General features: G+C 50.8%; 1 protein-coding gene across 2 annotated transcripts in view; it reads left to right on the forward strand.

The window, feature by feature from the left end:
• The first annotated feature begins 536 nt into the window (after nucleotides 1–536).
• Nucleotides 537–14511, forward strand: part of CPLX2 (complexin 2) — an 83874-nt gene continuing 69899 nt past the window's right edge. Inside the window, exons 1-2 of one of the 2 annotated variants that reach the window (XM_032158667.2) lie at nucleotides 537–826; nucleotides 13051–13130. The gene's annotated coding sequence lies outside the window, so the exon portion shown is untranslated. The remainder of the gene's footprint in view (nucleotides 827–13050; nucleotides 13131–14511) is intronic. The other variant, XM_058440160.1, reaches the window with a different exon arrangement.

Raw genomic sequence — 14511 nt, forward strand, 5'->3', positions numbered from 1 at the left:
CACAATATGATGAGAAGTAGAGTGGCGGGTTGTAAAGGCTGAGGGATCCTAGAGGAGGCGGTGACTGACTGTGCCTTAGGGGCCAGGAAAATTTGCATGGAAAATGAGGATGCTTTCACTTGCAGATAAAGCATAAGTAGTAAGGAAGGGAGAAAGTCTCAGCCAAAGGGAAGGGCAGGTGCTAAGGCACTGGGGTGAGCCTGTTCAGAATAAGTGGTTCTCTGTCATGACGGGCACATAGCTTGTCTTGCTAGTGAAGGACCTCGTCAAAAAGTTAGTTTAGAGAGCCTTCTCTGGGACGTGGTAAAAGACAGCGTGGAATGAAGTACTAGCGGCAGTCAGGCCAGTGAGTGGAGTTGGCAACAGAGCAGGTAGGTAGACCTGCATTTGGTTACTGGTCACAGAAATGGAGAGTGAGAGATATTTCAGACAGGATGCCCTAGTGGCAGACCCCTAAGTCCTCGAACTTCAGGGCAGAACTGCCTGTGTGGGAACTCTCCCATGTCTCCTTGATTTCACGGCCACCTCTGCTGGCGCCATCTCTCGTCTCCGCCGCCAGCTCCCGCCTCCTTTCTCGGGAAGCTTGGGTCTCCCTGGGAGCGGGTCTGCCCTTAGGGGGAGGCCTCTGGGCTCTGTGCCCCGCAGCTCGGCAGACATTCGGGGCGGACAGAAACGGGGCTTGGCGCCCCCCGCGTGCACGTGTGCTAACCCAGGCAGGAGGGAGCGCCTCGGCGGAGGAGTCAAGGAAGAGAGGGAGGGAGAAACGCGCCAGAACCTCGGTCCCGGGCGCCCTGATCGGCCGCGGAGGAGCTGCAGCCTCCAACAGGTTCGTAGAACGCGCGCTCGCTCCCTGTGGCTGAGCCGCCCTCCTCCGCGGGAGCGGTTGGCGGAGAGACCCCGGCCACAGGCCCCGCGCTCGAGAGCTTCCTGAAGGCGGCTTCCTCCGGCCTCTCCCCCTCCCTAGAGCTCTCAGCCGCCGGCGGCTCTTCCGGGGCGAGGCAGAGGGCGCCTCGGGCTTCTCGCTCCAGCACCACCTCGGGGACAGTTCCCGCGCCGCACGGGGTCCCTCCCGGGTTAGCACTGCAGCGGCGGACAGCGGCGGCCGGGCGGGCTCCTCTGCACCCTCCGCCCGGGTTCGGCGCGGCTGCTAAGGACCGTCCCTCGCCCCCGCGCGCCGCTCCCAACGCCAGCACCGCGGCGGCGGACAGCTCTTTCCGGCGGCACCGCGAACCGCTAACAAAGCCTCGGGTCTGGGGCCCCCAGCGCGCCTGGGGGTGGCGTGAGGCCGCATCGATCGGGGCATTTCAGCTTCTCCCAGAGCGGTGTCACTGGCGAGCTGGGCGGGGGCCTAGCACAGCCGCGCGTCTCCGGCTTGGGTCTGCCGTCCGCCGAGGCCTGGCCGTGCAATGGCGGGGCCCAGCTAAGAGTGGGCAAGAGGGTAGAGGGGAAACAGGCACAGAAGAGTCCCGGCTCCGCTAGGCGGGCTGGGCCTAGGCTGAGGTCCCGGCGGGGAGGAAGGAGTGCGCCGCCCCTTCTTCCCTCCAGACCCCCACCCCATCCCAGCTCAGAATCGCGGACTTCCAAGAGCCCTGCACAGAAGCCTGCGGCTGGCAGCTGCAATCACTGACTCCGGCTGTCCCTGGAACATCCCTAGAAAGTGTGAGGCTGAGTTTCCGTAGGGGGAGGGGGCTGAGAAGCCGCGGGGAACCCTCACGAACGGGACAGCTCCAGGCTCCCTCTCTCCCTCACGCCCCGGGTTCCGCCCCCACCTCCAGAGAAATCCCAGACCGCAGAGAAGGCAGGGGGGAAGGGGCGGCCCAGACAGCAGGTTGCGAACTCGGCTTAGACCTGGGAGGTTGCAATTAGCAAGAAAAAAGGTTGAGGGCGTCTGTGAGGTCGGGAGGTTCCCAAACAGGGAAGCCAGTTCCGCGGCAGGAAAGACTACGTGGAAGAGAAACCTTTTCTCTGAGAGCTGAGGCTGGGAGGGCCCTCGGATCACGTGACACTCTAGATCACTGATTGTCTCCGCGGGAGACAAGGCCTAGGGGGCAGGGGTGATTCGCCCAAGGTCACTCAGCAATTTAGTAGCAAAGCTGGGCCTAAAACCCGGGCTCTCTAACCCTGGGCCTGTTGCATAACATTCATAGAGAAGTCTTTTAAAATCCCAGATGCAAGGAGAATAGCAGAGTGGTTTACTTACTAGCATATGACCTTGGGCAAGTGACCTTCTGAGACTATCTTCAGCTATTAAAGAGGAATGAGAAGATTAATAATATCCACTTCGACGAGAATTTAATGAGAGAGCCATGTAATGAGCTTGGTGGCACATAGTAAATGCTCAAAAAATGGTAGATCCCATGACTGCTATTATCCTTTCTGTAAACTTGTACTGGGGACCTATTATATACCAGGCACTGGCTGTGCACTGCGGAGGCAGAGAAGTAGCTTGAGGAGGTCACAGGCCAAAAAAGAAAACAAACAGTTGCAATATGTTATGATAAGTATCAAGGCAACTGGGCTGTGGGATCTCAGAAGCAGGAGTCACGAACTGTAAGGAAAGACCAGGAAAAGGACCCCAGGCAGACAGAGCTGTGTGTCAAGGCCAAGAGATGTGAAGTCCCAGCCACCAAGGCAATGTCACTGTGCCAGAGGGTCCTCAGGATGTGGACTGAAAGATGAGAGTGGAGAGAAAGGCTGGAGCCAGACTCCAAAGAGCTTTTATGGATGGAATACTTCAAACATATTTAGAAAAATAGAAAGAATAGTATAATAACCCCCCACGTACCCATCATTCAGCTTCAACAGTTGGCCAATTTTGTTTCATTTATACCCACACCCACTCTCATCACACACACCCACATCCACTCTCATCACATGCGCACACATTCACACTGACTTATTTGGAAGCAAACCCAAGATATCACATCATTTCATACAGAGGGATTTTAACATCAGTACAACTTCTGCCATTCAGATACTGGACAGCCTTGGAAGTCACTAACTCAAATCATGACCTTCCTACCTCAATTCATTCTGAACATTTCTGTCCTTTGCAGAATGTTTTGAGAAGCCACACTATAGTGATGAGCCACATGCATTAAAAGAAACTGTTTCAGAAATAAACAAGGGATACATCAACGCTCAACAGGTTTTACCATGCCGGAATTGTTCATGTCCACTACCTACACTGGGCTTTAGACCAATAACTAAAGACAAATCAAACCCCACAGAGAAAAAGCAAGAGCTTCCCTTTCAAAGTAATCTGAATCATGAGCTCCTAAGGCTAGAAAGCTTAGCATTATGGAAATCATTGATTTGGAAATCATCGAGCCCAATAGCCACATTTTACAAATGAGGAAGAGAGCGGTAAAAAATGGGGAGAAATTGGCCCAAAGTTCCATGGTGCAGAGACCAGAACCAAGAACTTTGAACTCATAAACTTAAGATCCCATTTTCTTCTCTAGCTCAAAGAGGCTGAAGGCGGAAGGTAGAAGGCGGAAGGCGGAAAAGGAAGCGGGGCAAGAAATACCCTTCTTAGTTCTCAAGAAGATGGCAATGTATGACAGTTGATCTTGATCTTTGAGATCCCTTTGCAAGTTTCATATATATATATATAGTGTAATCACAGCTTACTGTATCCTCAAACTCCTGGGCTTAAGGGGTCCTCCCTCCTCAGCCTCCCAAGTGGCTAGGACTACAGGCATGCACCACCATGCCCAGCTATTTTTTTAATTTTTTTTTTTTTTTTTTTTTTTGTAGAAATGGAGTCTCACTATGTTGCCCAGGCTGGTCTCAAACTCCTGGGCTCAAGTGATCCTCTTGCCTCACCTTCCTAAATGCTGCTGGGATTAAAGGCATGAACCACCCCACCCAGCCCCTTCCATATACTTTCTAAGTAACTTGATCTTGGTGGCACCTTCTTTCTGGCTGCTGTGCTAACCTCCCAGCTGGCCCCTTAGTTCCCATTAGCAAAAGGCTGCACAGTCAGAAGCCCAGATCTTATTTCTGTGGATTTTTGCCAGCCTTGCTTGCCTTAACCAGATGCATATGAGGCCTTCCTTTTCCGATTTGCCCTGAATTTGACTGCACACCTAGCTCAGTTACAGACCTCAGCTCCTTGGAGGTGCTAAATGAGTAGTGTTTGGCTTAGGCCCTGGAAGGACTCAGAGCTCTTATGCCTTTGGAGAACATAAAGTCTCCCCATTGCTGATGAAATGTGATGGCCATGATGGGTATGTGTGTCCTGACTGGGCTCTGGGGCTCTGATTCTGCAAGTCAGCCTTTCCACTTTTCAGGGAAGCCCCTGCCTATCAAATGGGGAGGGCAGTGTCTCACAAGTTTCCCCAAGTCTTAGGTAGACAATTGAGAGCACATGCAAATAGCTCTTAGCATACTTGGTGAAGGGAAGTCAGCCATTAAAAGCCAATAAAAGTCCCCTTGAACCCAGGAGGCGGAGGGTGCAGTGAGCTGAGATCGTGCCACTGCACTCCAGCCTGGGCAACAAAGCAAGACTCCGTCTCCTGAAAAAAACAAAACAACAACAAAAAAAAAAACAAGTGCCTTGCTCTGGGAGTGTGATTGCAGTCCAGACATAGGAAAGTGATCAAGATAGGGAATCCCGGCTTGTGAAATTATCCCAGCTATCAGCTTGGGATGAGACTGACTTAGATGTATTATATTACCTGGGCCTAGTTGAACTACAATATGTAAGATCCCAAAGGGACTTGGTGAGCATCTCGTCTTCCTTCAAGACGCTTACTCATTGAATGGCTATTCTGTGTCAGGCACCATTCCAAGTGATGGTGATACAGCAGAACAAGGCACTGCTAATCTCTGTTCTCATGGGGCTTACAGACTCGCAGTAGGCACAGTCATTGATAACAATTGAAAAGCAAATGTGAAAATAGACAGAGAAGGCCTGTGTGAACTAGTGACATGGAATTGAATAACAAGAGTCAGTCATGTGACGACGTGGGGCAGCACACTCCAGGCAGAGGAAATCGCTGTGGCAGAGGCCGTAATGTGAGCCTGGACTGCATGGGGACAGATGGGAGGTGGAGTGAGTGAGGGGAGAGCAGCAGCCGCCAGGGGCAGGGAGGGGGCAGAGAGGAGATCATGCAGGCCCTTCCAGGCCATGGTCAGGATTGAGGCTTTTATTCTAAATGTAATAGATAGTAGCCAGATGGCTTTAAGCAGAGGAGTGTTAAAAAAAAAACTGGGTTTTAAAAAAAATGCCTCTGTTGCTGTGTGGAGAGTGGATGATATGGGGGTGCTGGGCTGAGCACTGAGGTAGGAAGGGTGAGACACAGCCTCTCCCACCCGGAGGTGGTTAGCATTCAGCTGAGGAGACCATAGGCAAGCAAGAACAACAGTAGCCCATGCTAAAGGCTGCCATTGTGGGAACAGAGACAGAAGATTTAAGTCAGCCTGGGAAGCATCAGGGAAGGCTTCATGGAGGTGGGCAATGGATGTGGGATTGTATCTGGGAGAGTGGTAAGGCTGCTGCACAGGTGGACCGAGGGGCAGTGTGTGGTAGCTGTGGAGGGCACGGCCCGGGAGCTAGGCTGCCTGGGTTCAAATCCCAGCCCTGCCATTGAGAAGCTGTGTGGGTTTAGGCAAGTTGTTTACCCTTGTGTGACTCGATGTCCTCATTCTTAAAGTGGAGATGATGAGAGTCCAAAGACTTATTTCAAGGGATTTCTGTGAGAGTTAAACAAGTTAAAATATGTGCAGCACTCAGACATTCCTGGCACTCAGAAAGTGCCGTATGAGTACGAGTATTCTAAATAAAAACGGAGCAAAATGGAGATGGGCAAGCCGGGAGCACATGCCAAGAAGTGTCCACTAAAGCCCGGCTCGGGGCCTCGAATCCCAGGCCAGAGATGCCCACCTTGCTCTGTAAGCAATGGAAGCCATTGAAGACTTTTAAGCAGGGAGGTTCAGAGTAGAGAGGAAGATAAAATCCAAAGGCCCAGAGAGGGAAGGGAACTAACCCACAGTCACACAGCCAGTTACTGGCAGGACTCTCTGTCCTCCGGCTCCTCCACTGAATTAATATCTGTAGGAGAACAAAGGCAGTATATATTTTGTCCCATCATTGCATCCTCAGAGTCTAGAATAATGCCTAGGGTATTCTCAGAAAATATCTGTGGACTACATTGCTGAATTGGTAGCCAAGTGGGCCAGGAAACATCAGAAACCTTGAATCCTCTAGAAGCTCAGTGCTTTCAGGACAATGGTGAAACCAGTCTCAGGAAAATAAACCAGACTTCCAGAGGTGTTGACGTGGGGTCTCAAGCCCTTCCAAATCCTAGGTTCTCCTGTGATCAAAGACACCCCTGCCCACACTTTCCCTGCCGCCCCCTCAATCTGCAACAAGCATTGCTGCATAGGGTTCAGAAGTTAATCTTGGTAAAGTGCCTGGCAAATGAAAACTGTTCCTCAGACATTCAGTGTGGTAATTGCCAATGCGGAAAAAATGTATCTCCACATTTGCAAGAGGCAGGCCTTTGTGTTCCACAAAAAACAGCCATTAGAATTCCTGTCTCTGACTCGTCGGAAGCTGCGACAGCCAGGCTGGCAAGCAGGGTCTTGCAGTTCAAGCAGCAAATGGCAAAAGGCTCCGAGGAACTCAGCCCTGGCTCTCACATCAGGAACACCTCTGCACAGTAGGGCATGGGGCCAGGTGCTTCTCCAACAGGAGAGAGCCTCAGCCCTGACCCTTCCTAGCTGGAGGATCTTGAGCAAGTCCGGCCATCTATAAAATGGGGGTAATACCGCCAGGGCCCACTGGGTCATTTTGCACAATGACAGACACATACCAGATGCTCAACAAATGTGCTTGCTTGCTTTGCTTTCTCTCTTTCTTCTTTCTTTCTTTCTTTTTCCTTTCTTTCTTTTTTTTTTGACAGTCTCGCTCTGTCACCCAGACTGGAATGCAGTGTCATGATCTTGGCTCACTGCAACGTCCGCCTCCCAGGTTCAAGCAATTCTCCTGCCTCAGCCTCCCGAGTAGCTGGGATTACAGGCACCCACCATCACACCAGACTAATTTTTGTATTTTTAGTAGAAACAGGGTTTCACCATATTGGCCAGGTTGGTCTCGAACTCCTGACTTCAGGTGATCCATTTGCTGGGATCCAAAGTGCTGGGATTACAGGCATGAGCCACCCACCGCGCTCAGCCCAAATGTGCTTTCAACTGTGACAATAACACTGTGGGTTAGGGTTATCATCCCATTTCCCAAATGTGAAAACTGAAGCCCAAGGAATGGCTCATTGATTCGTCAGTACCCACTGGGCAGCTGTATGAGCCAATAACTGTTTTAGAAGCTGGAGAGACAGTGAAGAGGAAGACAAGGACCATGCCTCTATGGAGCTCACTTTCTAGTGGGAGACAGAAGCCAGGCAAGTAAACAAAATCATTTCACCAAGTCATATAAATACTAGGAAGAAAGTAAAAGAGAGGAGTGTGCCAAGGAGGATGAGGCTGTTTAAATCAGGGAAGGCTTCAAGGAAGAGGCATTGGGGCTGGCATCTGAATGAGAAGCTGCCTATGGGACAAGCGTGGAGGCAGAAGGAAGAGAACATGCAGAGGTCCTAGGACAAAAACAAACCTGACAAGATTGCAGGACAGAAACCAAGTGAGCAAGGAGGAGAGTCACAGATGGTGAGAACGGAAAGGCTGTGAGGCTTGGGTTAGGCAGGGCCTTGAAGGCTTGGGGAGTCTCTTTGGGAGACAGAGGGGTGGCGTGATCTAAACTGTGATGAAGTCACTTCCCTCAGTCACTCAGCCAGTAAAGGGTGGATGGGGTGAAGCCCATGTCAGAGTGATCCCCTGTCCCCCTCCTTCAGGCCACAGTCCCTGCTGCCATCTCTAGAGCAGGTCAGCCAAGGGGCAGGCCAAGTGATGCATCTGCAGGACTCACCTGCTGGGAAATAAATCCATTGGCGCTGGCGGCCGAGTGGGCACTGCAGTGCCTTGCGGGCAGCATCCTAATCCCGGGAGGATGCAGGGGGAGGGAGATGACATAAGGCCACCAGGACTGGGGTGAGGCCAGTAAGACACCTGCCTCTGGTGCACAATTTAAGGGGATGCTGAAAACTCAATTAAGATAAATAACTTTTTATGCAATATTTTTTAAAAATTAATGCAAAAAAACCATGATGAATAAAATATCAAAATTTTAAATAAAGACAGGATACAAAAGAGCAGGGATTAGGGTGAGGAAGGTGAAATGAATTGTGCATAAGCAGGGTCTAATCTTGGCCCGAAGACATTTGCTTAACTGCAGGGACACTGCCTGGGCCAAGCCCTGTTCCCACTAGGAGCCAGTATCAGGAGCCAGTCTGCTCATGGTGAACCAAAAATAAGAAACTGTTCCTGGTAGGGGCCCCAGAGAACACTGCCTGCCTTGGCTGTGGAGACAGAAGCCCAGAGAAAGGATCACATATCAAGGAGGTGATACTGGGCCTGTACCCTAAGGTGCTATGTAGGATCAGACCCACCCCTTGTAGGCTTTGGGAGCCTAGTAAGGTGCATTGCCTCTCAAGCCTCAATTTCCCCATCTTTGAACCCAGAACTAATAAAACTTAGTCACCAGGATTCAGTAGGATACTGGTTAAAGTCCTCTAGCGCCTGGCTGCTCAATGTGTGGTCCACAGACGGGCAACATCAACATCAGCTGGGAGTTTATTAGAAATGCACGATCTCTGCTGCATCTCAGATGCACTGAATCAGAACCTGCATTTTAACAAGACCCCCCGGTGATTGACACACACGTTTAAGTCTGAAAGCCTGGTCGATTCTTGGCACATAAAAGATGCTCATTAAATGTTAGTGCTACTCCCCTGACTACCCAACCCTGTTAGATTCTGACTTCAGACAAGAGGAAAAACCTAAGACGTAAGAAGAGATCCTGAGGTGGACAGCTCATGCATTTTAAACTAGCAAGTTTTGAAGCGAGGGACCCTGGCCGAGCTCTTTCTATACTTAACCTTATGAGGCCTCCATTTTGTTCATATGTAAAATGGGGATAATAATTATAGGTAGCTTCTATGGTTGTTGTAATATTAGGAAAACACTCAGCACAATGCTTGGCACATAGTAAGTGTTCGGTAGACTCTTGCTGCTGTGGCCGTTGCTGGTGGTGGGTCAATGAATTTCAATAGAGCATAGATCATGTGATGAAAGGAAATCAATAACATTCATATTAATTATTCTTTGCCATTTGTAAAGCACTTCAGTTGACACCATTTCAGCCAACCCTAATAACCCTTTTGAGTAAACATAAGATATATCCATTTTTCAGAGAAAAAAAATCTAGACTCAGGGATGAGGTGACTTGTCCACTAGGATTTAAATCCCTGGAGTCTGACACTAAAATCTGTGTCAGCAACAGAGAATCCGAGCAATAAGCATGGAAAATATCAAAAATGGGATGAGACAGCTTTAGACTGCAGAGATCCCTTTTTATTTTGCAGAAGGGAAAACTGACACCTGTGGAGGGGAAGAAACGTGTCCAAGATCATTCACACAGAGCGTCAGCTCTGGGGTCAGAACCCAGCTCCCAAGGCTTTCCGTGTCCAGACCACCTCCCTCACCTGGTTGGCCAGCCTCCACCTGATGAGCCTGGCAGGCTGCAAGTGGCAAGTTCCCTGGGTGGGTCTAGTGGTCAGGGGGCATCCCAGCCCCACCTTTCCTTCCAGCACAGTCAGAGGAGGAGCTCACGTTGCCAAGGGGAGGGCTGCGAGGTTGCTAGGACACGGTCTGCAAGCAGTCAGGTGGTAGGGGAAGCCTTTGCTGGAACTGGCACTAGGAGCTGCCACAGCGATTTTCTCGTGGCTGGGAGAGGACCTCCAACTCCACTGGGTGGGTCAGCTGATGGGAGGGTTGACTGCCACAGATGCCCATGTCACCGCTACACACACACCCAAGCCAGCAGGCTGAGTCCCATTCTCCCTCAGCTCCACATCTCATCAAGCCCTGAGTCCTGCTACCTACTCCTCCTATCTTTGCCACCCCAAGCCACCGCCTTAACACAGTTCCTTGTCCACAGCCTGTTAAGAGCACCCCAGATTCCCCACCTTCATGCTCCCATTCTCATCCTTGAGCCCCTGAGGTGCCCGGAAGGATCTAGAGCGCAGAGCTGAGCCCTGCAATGGCTCCCCATCACCCTCAAGGTGAAGCCCAAGCTCCTCTAAGGCCCCTTCTAAACTGGCTCTGACAACCTGCCAGTCTTTTTTTTTTTTTTTTTGGCCCTGAGGCTCCAGGCAAGCCACCTTCCTCCCAGTTCCCTCGGTAAACCATGCATCCTCCGTGTCTTTGCAGATGCTGTTCCTTCTGCCTGGAAAGCCCTTCCTGCCCCACTGTCCACTTGGCCCTCCCAGCTTCTCTAAGGTGATGAAGAGAGAGGCACCTTAGAGAAACCTGTGTTAGAGGGGGTGACACACTGTAGCTTAACTATCTGCTTTCCTGCTCATGTACCCATTTCGCCTGTGAACTTTTTTTTTTTTGAGACAAAGTTTCGCTCTTGTTGCCCAGGCTGGAGTGCAATGGTGCCATCTTGGCTCATCGCAACCTCTGCCTCCTGGGTTCAAGTGATTCTCCTGTCTCAGCCTCCCGAGTAGCTGGGATTACAGGCATGCGCCACCATGCCCGGCTAATTTTGTATTTTTTGTTTTTTTTTTAACTAGAGATGGGGTTTCCCCATATTGGTCAGGTTGGTCTCAAACTCCCCACCTCAGGCAATCCATCACCTCGGCCTCCCAAAGTGCTGGGATTACAGGTGTGAGCCACTGTGACCAGCCTCAGCTATGAAGTTTTTATGTCTCACTCTTAGAGTAAGACAAGAGACCTCGGCAGAGTCATTCACCCACTTAGTTACTCACGGGTTTCCACCGTGCAAGATCAAGGCATCTCTGGGCCTCCGTGCCATCCTCTGTGTGGTAGGGGTTATGACATTGGCCTTGCCAGGCTAGTGGGAGTGTTAAAGATTGTGGCTGTGGGGGCTTGGCACACAGTAAATACACTGAAGGTGGTGGCATTGCTGTTTTGTTTACACCACCACCACCGGTGCCCAGCACGGAGGCACAGAGTCCTCACCAGCAAGTATGTGCTCAACAGGCCCCTCGCCTGCACAGGAGAATGACTAGCGTGTGAAAAGGCTCTGTAAGGAATGACGCTCCATTCTAAGTCATAATAATTCTAGTAGTTAACCCTCTTGATTCTCCCTGCCTCCTAGACCCAAGTCATCCCAACATGTGTTCTGCCCACTCTTCATTCATGGAACAAAAGTTTACTAAGCACATACTATGTGCCAGATGACGCGCTAGCTGTTTGGGACTGAGCAGTAGGTAGACATTAAACACAGAATTGTACCACCTCTCCTTCTTTCCTTCCCTTCTTAAAGGCCAGCCTCCTGTCCCTGCACACAGGTGGCCCCACCTAAGGACAGGGAAGATGCCATTTGCTCCCAGGTGCTCATTCCCTGGGCAGACAGCAGACTGCAGCCCACAGGCGCCCACCCCTTCTCCCTCCCCAGCAAGCTGGAAACAGGAACATCTGCCCTGTTTTTAACCCAGTTGCTAGTTTTAAATTCAAATATTGTCAGCTCCCTGAGAGCAGGGATCATGACTGCCCTTTTCACTGCAGTTGTCACCAGCATTTAGAACATGGCCTGGCAGAGTCATTCACCCACTTAGTTACTCATTCATTCATTCATTCACTCAACAGATACTTATCAAGTCCTGCTGAACGCCAGGCTCTGGGGAAACCGCTGGGCTCGGCCCCAAGAAGCTCCTATTCCAGCAAAGGAAGAGGGGAGGGAAGTGGGGGTCTGAGGACTGTGTTAGGAGGTAACCGTGCCTGGAGTCGGCTGATCCCTGTGGGAAGCCCTGATTCACTCTATACTGTCTCCCTGATCTGGGCTGACCGTTCATGCCTCTCAACCTGAGTTCTCACCTCTGCAAGCGAGACAATAGTATCTGCTTCCATGCCTCTCAACCTTAGTTCTCACCTCTGCAAGTGAGACAATAGTATCTGCTTCCCGGAGCCACTGAGAGCAGGGCTTTGGTTACTAAAAGAAGAGGAAATAGAGAGCTGGGGGAGGAGGCGACAGGTTGTCCTGGGAGGAGGACATTGCAGCTCCTTCAGTTGCTGGGGACTTGGTGCCCCGCCCAGTGGGGGCCTGGCTGCAGCAGAGAGCAAGAGCTGGAGAGAGAAGAGTTCCAGCTCCACACCTACCCCCGTGTGATCTTAAGCAGACCATCTCCCCCTCTCCGCGTCAGTATTCTCATCTATCAAATGAGGATGGAACATCGAACTCACTCATCCTAAATATGTGATACCAAATCTAGCAAACTTGTCATGATGCTCAGTCAACAATTATTTACTGGCACCTACAATCTGCCTGGCCCCATGCAGAGCTCTGGAAACAAAGTCATGTAACAGCCAACCTTTGCCTTTTACGGAATGCATGGTGCCCCCTAGAATCAAGCAGAGGAAGGTAATTAAAATTTAAGGAGCTATAGTGTAAAAAAAAATCTTCACAGACTTGATCTTATTTAACAACAGTAACCATAACAAGCACTTATATAGCACTGAGTATATGAGGCCAGTAGTATTAGGCATCCCATTTTACAGAGGAGGACACTGAGGCTCAGAGAGGACATCCCCAAAGCTGGAATTCAAAACCAGATATGATTGATGATAAATCCTGTCCCTTTGCACCAATCAGAAATCACATTTAAGTAAGAAAAGTATGGTCAGTGGTACTACTACCAAAGTATGGTCAATGGTACAGTGCTACCCACACCGGTGAACAAGATGAGTAACTACTGTCGGATTGGGTGAGGTGGGCCAGGAGTTGGGTCTGATGCCAGGCAGGGTCCCATCCCGCCCAGCCCTTTGCTGGAATCAAGAGCAGCAGTGGTGGCCTCTGGAGAACTGAGGGCATGCCTTCACTGGGGTCTGGGGCTCCATGCCCATTCAGCAAGCCAAATCCCCCAGAAGCTCTCTCCTCAGCCCTCAACCTCCTCTCTCCTCCTCCAGGAAGGTGTGGTCCCTGCCATGCTATCTGCTCTGCTCAGCGACTGAAGGCACCTGCATCCCAGCTCTGCCAGGAAGCAAAGGTAAGGGCACTGCTCAGCACTAAAGCCCTGGATAGTGTTCAGGGCCTCCCCTCACCCCCGGAGCCCTGATGAAGGGGGCATGTGTTCCCCTCTGTGATTGCCAAGAACAGTCCTAAGATGGAATGAGATGGATCAGTTGGGCAGTGTGATGGAATGGTGTTTACCTTGCATGTTCAGAGCCGTTTACAACAGAGAAGCACTTTATTGTGCATTGCCTTATTCAGTGCTCCCCCAAAAACCTGAGGTTACAGATGAGAAAACTGAAGCTCAGAGAGTGAAAGGACTTGCCTAAAGACACACAGCTGGTAGGTAGCTAAGGCTGAATTCCAAGCTTTTTCATGTCGGTATCCCAATGGCCTCTGCGCATTGTAGGTGCTTGGTACATGTTTGACGAATGAATGAACGAACTGATGAACTGCCCAAGATGAATGGAAAGGCAGGGCTGGGCTGGCACTTAGCTCTCTTGTCACTGTCAGATCCTATGCTTTTTCTGCTGAGCCATGGCTTCCTGCACTGATGAGCTCAACATCCCCCATGCCACCCCCTCCCCAGCCCAGGATCCCAACCATCTTATGAGTGGAAGAGTCAACCTCAGCTCCTCTTCCAGGTGGCTGGCCAAGCTCAGATCACACCCGGCGTCCCTCATCCACATCGCCTCTTCCCCACCACCCACGACCAGTAATCCAGTGTGCATAGTTGTAAACTTGTTTCTTTAAATAAACAGTCTTGAGTTTCATACCAAATAGTCTCTTAAGAGAAGGAACGTCTCCAGGCCACCTCGTATTTAGCATACAGTGAGCCACATATTTGCACAGAGAGAGTGTATGTGGATATAGAGATCGCTCGATCGCTATAGATATCGTTGCTCATCCAGATGGGAGCTATTTATGATGCTGAGTCATTTGCAGAGAATGCCACTGAGGAATTCCAGGCTGGGCTCCGAGCCCCAGCATCACAGACCTCATGGCTCTCTGCCTCGTCTTCACTGTTCACAAATGAGAGGTGGGAGGGGGGCCTCCCATCACAGGGCAGGGACAGAAGGGAACATTTTGGCCACAGGAAATGAAGATTTCCTCATAACCAGTTCCTACTGTAAGTCATTCTCCTCCATCCAGAGCCTTGCACCCTTAGGGATCATCTTGTCCAATTCCTTCATTGTGTAGGAGAGAAAACTGAGACCCAGAGCGGGGAGGGACTGGCCCAGTGTCACACAGAGAGTCGGAGACAGAGCTGGTGCTAAAGCCCAGACCTTCTGGCTGCTGTCTGGGGTTTCCACATTCCCAGCAACCTTCTTCAGGTTGTGTCTCCAATGTCTTGGCATTTCCTCTCACTGAGGAGCTTCTCATCTTCCAAAATTTGGAGATGTCACTGAGCACTTGCA

Source organism: Hylobates moloch, unplaced genomic scaffold (assembly GCF_009828535.3).
Source record: "Hylobates moloch isolate HMO894 unplaced genomic scaffold, HMol_V3 SCAFFOLD_6, whole genome shotgun sequence".
Lineage (NCBI taxonomy): Eukaryota > Metazoa > Chordata > Mammalia > Primates > Hylobatidae > Hylobates > Hylobates moloch.